An 8,717-nucleotide genomic window follows, 5' to 3' on the forward strand; every position below is an offset into this window, starting at 1 on the left:
AAGAACTAGGAGCAGAAGTAGACCATCTGGCCCTTCGAGCCTGCTCCGACATTCAATGAGTTCATGACTGATCTTTTGTGGACTCAGCTCCACTGTCCCACCTGAACACCAGAACCCTTTATTCCTTTATTCTTCAAAAAACTGTCTCTCTTTATCTTGAAAACATTTAATGAAGGAGCCTCCACTGCTTCACTGGGCAGGGAATTCCATAGATTCACAACCCTTTGTGTGAAGAAGTTCCTCCTAAACTCCTAAATCCTAAATCTACTTCCCCTTATTTTGAGGCCCTGTCCCCTAGTCCTGCTTTCACCCGCAGTGGAAACAACCTGCCCACATCTATCCTACCTATTCCCTTCATAATTTTATATGTTTAAAGATCCCCCCGCATCCTTCTAAACTCCAACGAGTACAATCCCGGTCTACTCAACCTCTCCTCATAATCTAACCCCCTCAACTCTGGGATTAACCGAGTGAATTGCCTCTGCACACCCTCCAGCGCCAGTACATCCTTTCTCAGGTAAGGAGACCAAAACGGAACACAATACTCCAGGAGTGAAAGGTTGGTAGTGAATGCCTCATCTAAGTCTTTGTTATCTCCAGTCTCAACTATTCCAATACTCTCCTGACTCTTCGCCCACACTCCCAAAAGTCAGCTCATCTAACACTCTGCTGCCCATGCCCTCAATTGCGGCAAGATCTACCCATTCATCAACCCTGTGCATGGTCCTCCATATTGGCTTCCTGAATGCCAGGCCCTTTAATTTAAGGTTCTCATCCCCATGTTCAAATCACTATGGCCTCAGCTGTCCCTACCCCTGCAATTGGGTTATCAATTGTAATTAAATGTATCGCTGGAGATTTCATCACATGACGTGCCTCCACACTCTTGCCATTTGTCAGCTAACATGTCCATCTTTGTGACACATGGCCTTCCTGTGCCAGCTGGAAAGCCATGATGTAGAGATGCCGGCGTTGGACTGGGGTGAGCACAGTAAGAAGTCTTACAACACCAGGTTAAAGTCCAACATGTTCGTTTCAAACACTAGCTTTCGGAGCGCAGCTCCTTCCTCAGGTGAATCTGAGGAAGGAGCTGCGCTCTGAAAGCTAGTGTTTGAAAGGAACATGTTGGACCTTAACCTGGTGTTGTACGACTTCTTACCAGCTGGAAAGCAAAAGACTAATTCCCCAATTGGATGATGTTCGACTGTTCGGCCTTTCCCCCAGCAACCCCCTCCCTACTTTTCAATATTTTTAGATCTGATATAGAGAAAAATTCAAATAAATGACAAGGAAACAATCTTTTTTTTAAATGCCATTATGATTTTCTCTCCAGGATTGCACAGAGCTATGCGCTGGAGGTCGATCTTCAATTTGTAGAGACCCCAGGCCTATCCTAGGGGGTTGGACACTCTACTCTGTGACCTCTTCAAGCCTAGCACTCTGCCAACGATTAATCCCTCCTATGCAGCCCTAATTCCTTTAGACCTTAAGTTCCTGAACTCTCCCGCCAAACCCATAAAGCTGCCGGTCTTACTGAAGGTGCAAGTTTTAATTGAGGAACGGCTATTGATTAAAACCTGTAACCGCTTGACTAATTCCGTCTCATTTTCAGAAAAGTGTTGATCAACTTCTTTTTGATTTTTCCAGCTTTCTTTCTTTTCATTTAAAGGAAACACAATGCAACTATCATTGTTGCGATTCACTGTACTGATATGTCGAATACCATTTGTGTATAATTTCACAATCGAACTGTGAGTAAAGATAGGTGCCGTATATATAGGCTGAGATTCTAGCATCCAACCACTAGGTGGTGTAACAACAGGAGAACATTACTGGAAGACACGAGATGTGCAGCAGAATGTGGACAGCAGACGTAGAGTCCCATCGCATATTGAGTAGCTCCTTCGTCAATAGTAATTAACACTATTACATAGTACATAGAACATACAGTGCAGAAGGAGGCTATTCGGCGCATCAAGTCTGCACCGACCCACCTAAGCCCCCACTTCCATCCTATCCCCGTAACCCAATAACCCCTCCTAACCTTTTTGGTCACTAAGGGCAATTTAACATGGCCAATCCACCTAACCTGCATGTCTTTGGACTGTGGGAGGAAACCGGAACACCCGGAGGAATCTCATGGAGACACAGGGAGAACATGCAGACTCTGCACAGACAGTGACCCAGCTGGGAATCAAACCTGGGACCCTGGCACTGTGAAGCCACGGTGCTATCCACTTGTACTATCGTGCTGCCCAAACTAGTTAATCAAAATGATTTGTATTTAGCAATAGTATCCAACTGTACTTATCGTTCACATCGTAGAAATCTTTATAGTGTCGTGTTTAGTGAGTAAATAAATAGTTTTGTTCTTCAACAAAGCTGTATATTCTCTAATTGATTCAACCACAAAGACATTGCCATCATAAACATAGAGAACATTAATTCACAAAAGGACCCTCCAAAGCAAACAGTTGCTGAAACATGGTAAGTCAATGCCAGCACTTTTGAAACTTGTTTCTATTGTACTATGGTGGCAAAAGTGAATTTGTGATATGAAATAAACATTGTCAGAGTCACCTATCTATTAAATATAAATTATTTGGGATCTGGAGGGTTTTTTAAAGGCATAGGCGAAAATGGTCGGCTTCTGGTAGGCAGACTGCACTGTAAAGTGGTTTTGTTATGTCCAGTTCACTGAAACAAGATGAATTAATAATTAGGTTTGACATCTACAAAGAAATACAGAGCAGATGAGAGAAATTGCATAGCCTGCATGTAAAAAGATTCTGAGCACAGAGAGACAAGAATTCACACTGGTGAAATGTCCTTTACGAAGCTCTTTCGGTTCAGCATGACTGATGTTACTGAGGAGACAGAGGTCACTTACAGCCATTAAAATTCGTACCACAAGTTAGAGAAGGTAGAGGAAAATGAAGTGAAATGCCCTGTTCAGGCAACTAGATTGTATTTTTCTGAAAGTAAATGGCTCTTTTCTTTGGTCCTAATGATGTGGAATTGGATGCGACTGAAGCTGCTCCAACTCCCCACAGCATTGGCCGACCTCCATGTGCTATAGTTGTTACCATTTGAACTAGCGTGCCACAATTCTGCAAGTTATGGAAGGATCAAATCCCACCAGTACGCTCCAGTCCTGGTCCAGCCTGTATGAGATCAGTGGGAACCCCTGCTATTGTGGCCCTACACGGGCATCCAGCTGCCCGATGCTGCCAGAACCTCTGGTGTCAACTTGACACTGGGGGATGCACCCACCCCATCCTTCGGCACCACCAACACCACGGTCACCTGATTAAGAGGATGAATGCTGAACATTTTAATCCCTTGCCTCTTCTTCAGTGGTCCAAGCCATCTTGATGGCTTTTATTCCCATCCGCAGTCTCACTTCCACTGTCTTAGAGGCTGATGCACCTCAACTCAACATTTGAAGGCAAATGGAATTTTGTCCTTCATTGCTAGAGGGATGGAGTTTAAGACTAGGGAGGTTATGTTGCAATTGTATAAGGTGTTAGTGCGGCCACACCTGGAGTATTGTGTTCAGTTTTGGTCTCCTTACTTGAGAAAGGACGTACTGGCGCTGGAGGGTGTGCAGAGGAGATTCACTAGGTTAATCCCAGAGCTGAAGGGCTTGGATTATGAGGAGAGGTTGAGTAGACTGGGACTGTACTCATTGGAATTTAGAAGGATGAGGGGGGATCTTATAGAAACATTTAAAATTATGAAGGGAATAGATAGGATAGATGCGGGCAGGTTGTTTCCACTGGCGGGTGACAGCAGAACTAGGGGACATAGCCTCAAAATGAGGGGAAGTAGATTTAGGACTGAGTTTAGGAGGAACTTCTTCACCCAAAGGGTTGTGAATCTATGGAATTCCTTGCCCAGTGAAGCAGTTGAGGCTCCTTCATTACATGTTTTTAAGGTAAAGATAGATAGTTTTTTGAAGAATAAAGGGATTAAGTGTTATGGTGTTCGGGCCGGAAAGTGGAGCTGAGTCCACAAAAGATCAGCAATGATCTAATTGAATGGCGGAGCAGGCTCGAGGGGCCAGATGGCCTACTCCTGCTCCTAGTTCTTATGTTCTTATGTTCTTAACTCACTGGGCATAGTGGCCTCTCTTCTAATGTTGTAGATTAAGGAAATTGGGACCTCTTGTCAGGGTATCCCCTATCCCTGTTCGATTTACATTGACATAGCTGGTCTTGAAAGGGACAAGCAAAAGTGCTGCCCTCACAATTAAAACTTCCTGTGAGATGAATATGATCTTCTTTAAAAAGTAATTTATCTTTGCAAACGCAGTTGTGATTGTCCATGATTAGTTCACAGTCTTATTCCAGAAACAGTACTAAGAGGTTTGTATGTGAGAAGAGAAATCAGAACTTGAGAAATTAAAATTAAGCATCAACCTTTTTTGATTGGGTATGCAAAACAAAAGGATTATATTTCTCAAGTTTTAATTAATGTTGGTTCTTTCACATCCACTCACGGAATGGAAGCAATTTTTTTTAAAAAGAGGACAAATCCACAACATCCGAACTTGGAAGCAACATTATTACTGACTGAGCCAAACTGATGCTTGCAATGTAAGGCTCAGTGACATTTTCAACTGATAATTACCTGTTTCCAATGAAGCATTTGTACAAAGTACAAATTGTAAAACTTAAACTGTGGAACCCCACCCCCAAGAAATGTCAAGAGATTTTGCACAATAAATCTCGATGAGACAATCTATCTAGCTTCATAATACATATTCATTTAACCCATCTTCAAGAAAAGAGACTCAAGCCTTTTAGTAACCCGCCCCAGGGCAAAATCCAGTCTCTCTCTCCATGAAGAGCAGTGCAGAAAGCTTCTCAAATATGGCACATTTCTCCTACCTGGGGAGCCACCTTTCATCTAAGGTTGACATCGGTGTGGAGATCCAACATTGTATCTAATCCACAAGCACCATCTTTGGCTGCCCAAGGCCGAGAGTCTTTGATGACGACAACATTCACGCTGACTAGGCCCTCATGTCCAAGAGTTAGGTCCTCCTAACTCTTCTTTATGGCTCAGAAACTTGGACTATGCACAGACATCACCTCAAGGCCCTGGACATGTGCCTTCAATACTGTCTGAGATGGATTCTCCGTATCAACTGGGAGAACACGCTCACTAACATCAGTGTCCTTATAGGAGCCAAGAGCGCCCATATCGAGGCCATGATCATCCAAAACCAATTCCGCTGGGCCGGCTATGTGCTTAGGATGTCAGAGTCCCAACTGCAAAAGCAAATCTTTGGCCAGCTCAAGGAAGGCTCCTAAACAAGAGGACAAAGGAAGCGCTTCAAAGACACTCTGAAGGTTTACCTCAAGAAATGCAACAAAGATATCAAAGCCGAGGGACCTTTGTTCAGAATTACATAGAATTTACAGTGCAGAAGGAGGCCATTCGGCCCATCGAGTCTGCACCGGCTCTTGGAAAGAGCACCCTACCCCCTACCCAAGGTCAACACCTCCACCCTACCCCCATAACTCAGTAACCCCACCCAAAACTAAGGGCAATTTTGGATACTAAGGGCAATTTATCATGGCCAATCCACCTAACCTGCACATCTTTGGAATGTGGGAGGAAACCGGAGCACCCGGAGGAAACCCACGCACACGCAGGGAGGATGTGCAGACTCCGCACAGACAGTGACCCAAGCCGGAATCGAACCTGGGACCCTGGAGCTGTGAAGCGATTGTGCTATCCACAATGCTACCGTGCTACCCGATAAGAGACCTACCTGGATGAACCTCCTGATTGAAAGGGCACACTTCTTCGAGGACACCCAAAGGCAAGAGGAGGCCTGGAAAAGGAGCCTGCGGAAGGGATACCAACCATCTCGAGTCCAAGGGCCAACCCTGCCTCCTGGAAATGGAGATTTAGCTCCAGGATTGGTTCATCAGCCACGGAAGGACCCACAGGACCCATGACCAGTAACACGAAATTCTGAGGTGGACAATGCTACTCATTAGCGAGTGATCGCCAAAGAAGAGATTAATTCAGGACAGATAGAATAGACTTTCAGAGAAACACTTTTCCACTATTTCAACACTCTACATGATTGAACTGAGAATTATATAGCAGGGATTAATCCTTATTGCTACCCAAAATACTTCCCATACACAAAGGAATGGACATGCTGAGGGAGTGCTCATTCTAGAGTAGGCATAGATTAGGCCAATGTTTTTCAAATTTTATTCCCCAGGATCCACTTTTGCCAACTGGCTGATCTTCGCAACCCATGCTAGCCGACCTTTGCAACCCACGCCAGTCGACCTTCGTGACCCACGCCAGCCGACCTTCGCAACCCATGCCGGCTGACCTTCGTGGCACACCATTTTCGCTTACCTTAAATGCAACAGGTGAGCCTGCTTGGTCCTTCCAATCTCACTTGAATCAGATTAAAAGAACGAAAGGGCAATGCACATATCAGGTGCAGACCTCAGCCAGTTCTTTTATGTCGTCTTCATCTTTATGAAAATGGAGAATCCAACTTCACACATATAGGTTGCAGGGAAGGGCAATCGCATCAAAATGCTTGTTTTACTCAGCACTGGATACTCCTGAGAGATGCTTCATGGCTTTTGGCATGTTTTTATTGTGGTATTACAGGTCAGCTACAGCAGGGTAGGCTTTTAATTTGGAGCTTGCTCTAAGTTATTAACTGACTCTGGGGTCTCAACCTTAAAAGGAACTTTTCACCCATCAGTTTTTTTTTTTGCAAATCTGAACCTTCTTCTCTCATTTGCCAGTACTTCCCAGCATCTAGCACACATGGGCTTGGCATCCTTATTTGCATTGGCGCATCTGACAAAGCCAAACCTCAAGAAATCATCTTTATACTGTTTTGTCCCTGAGTTAAGTCTATTTTTTGTAAGCTGTTAACCAGAGGCCCTGGAGCTCTGCAGCGAGCTAACAATAACACTGCTCTGTCCTGCTGTGGACTCTCCTGCGCAGCTCTCTCCAGCAGATTCTGTTGTGAGATCCTGTCCAGTAGGTACACTGCCTGTTTGAGTCTCTTACTTTTAAGAAAATGATCCATCTTTACAGTCCTGTTGCCAGCAGCTGGAAAAATGGAAGCAACTCTGCTCCATGATTTGGCGCCAAAAGCACGTATAAGACGATTGACATCCAGTGTACGTGCAGGGCGGGTGACCTGCTCTCTGCTGCCACTTCTGGCTGGAAAACTCCACACAGCTTCATTTATTTTCATTTAAAAGGCGGCAGCGGCTGCCATTCTCAATGTAAAAGCTGGTAGCGGCCATTGGCCGTTTCTCTTCCGATCAGGACCAACAGAGGAATGACACGACCGATGGCTCCACCACCCTCCCGACACCCACACTTTGAAAAAAGCCTGGATTAGGCAGTCGGCCCCTGGCAATGCCGCATTCAGTCCAAGTGACATTTTGAAAATCTTAGGAGCAATGAGCTATCGCAGCAGCACAACTTGATGAATAAGGTTTCTGCAAAACGTTGCCCAAGGAATTCAAGGACCACCACAATGACAACCAGCCGTCACTGAACAGCCAGTCAGTACATTTACTCCTTTCACAGCAACATCATTTGGAAGAACTAATAGGTTAAGCTCTAATTATTGCACACAGTTCACCAGCACGAAGAGGAACCAGCGTGTCACAGTACGCTGACATTACTCACACTTCACAGAAAATAAATTGGCTGCACTTGATTTTTTTTGTGTTTGCACAGAGTCTGGTTTCATCACAATGAAGAATGGGTGTTGTAGATGGCTGGTGAAGTGCAGAGGACCATCCTGTTAATAATGTTTCTGGTCACCTTAGCGTGTGTATATGTTGTTAAGAAAAGCCAAAGTTACCTGGTCAGGGAGTGGGAGCTTGGGGACTCCATAACCCAACAGGCCTCGGAGTTTCCGCACACATGCAGACCGGGGCGGGCTGCACATGCGCAGTTCAGCATTCTGAGTCCTTTGGGCTGAGGATGGAGTCGGCGCATAAATAAAATCAGGGCAATAACCCGTAAGCAGGAGCAGAGCGTCTTTGAACCCCTGTGTCCCAGGCAGGGGAAAATGGCCCCAAAGAGTTAACATAGCCAGTTAAGTTAAAAGGAGAGGAGGAGTGAAAGTGGCTCGAAGAAAGGCTGTGGTGAACAGACTTTAAGCAAAAAGAGCTCAGGCAATTGGGCTCTGGAGAAACGCTGGAGTTCCAAGAAGGCAGCAGATGGTTGGTGACATGGTGGCAGGGACACAGTGAGGGATTCCAGCAGGGCACTTAGCCAACGGAAGGCCTAACTTTGAGAAAGGAACTAACTAGAAGAGATCCGTCTGAATCCACCATCCGTTATCCTTTTATTTCATACTGTTTTCTTTTCCTCTCAACCACTCTTTTCCCTCTATGCTGTTGTCTGTGTGTAGCGAGTGGAAGGAGTTAGAAAGGGGAGTGGGGGGTTTGGAAATCAGATATCCAGTTGTATTTCTTTGCCTATTTAATTGAAAGTACTGTTAATAATAAAAGATTACCTGTGTTTAAATTTCACAAACCTGGTGACAGAAGTCAGTTTAACTCAACCAAAGCCATGGGAATTAATATAAGATCTAATTTCACCTGTCGTGCAACTCCGGGTCAACTGGAGCTGAAATTGACTAACTGCAGTGCTGCTGGGCTGTCCAGCCTGTTGAGCTTAACCTTCTGCAACAGGTC

This window comes from Scyliorhinus canicula, chromosome 20 (genome assembly GCF_902713615.1).
Source record: "Scyliorhinus canicula chromosome 20, sScyCan1.1, whole genome shotgun sequence".
Taxonomy (NCBI): Eukaryota; Metazoa; Chordata; class Chondrichthyes; order Carcharhiniformes; family Scyliorhinidae; genus Scyliorhinus; species Scyliorhinus canicula.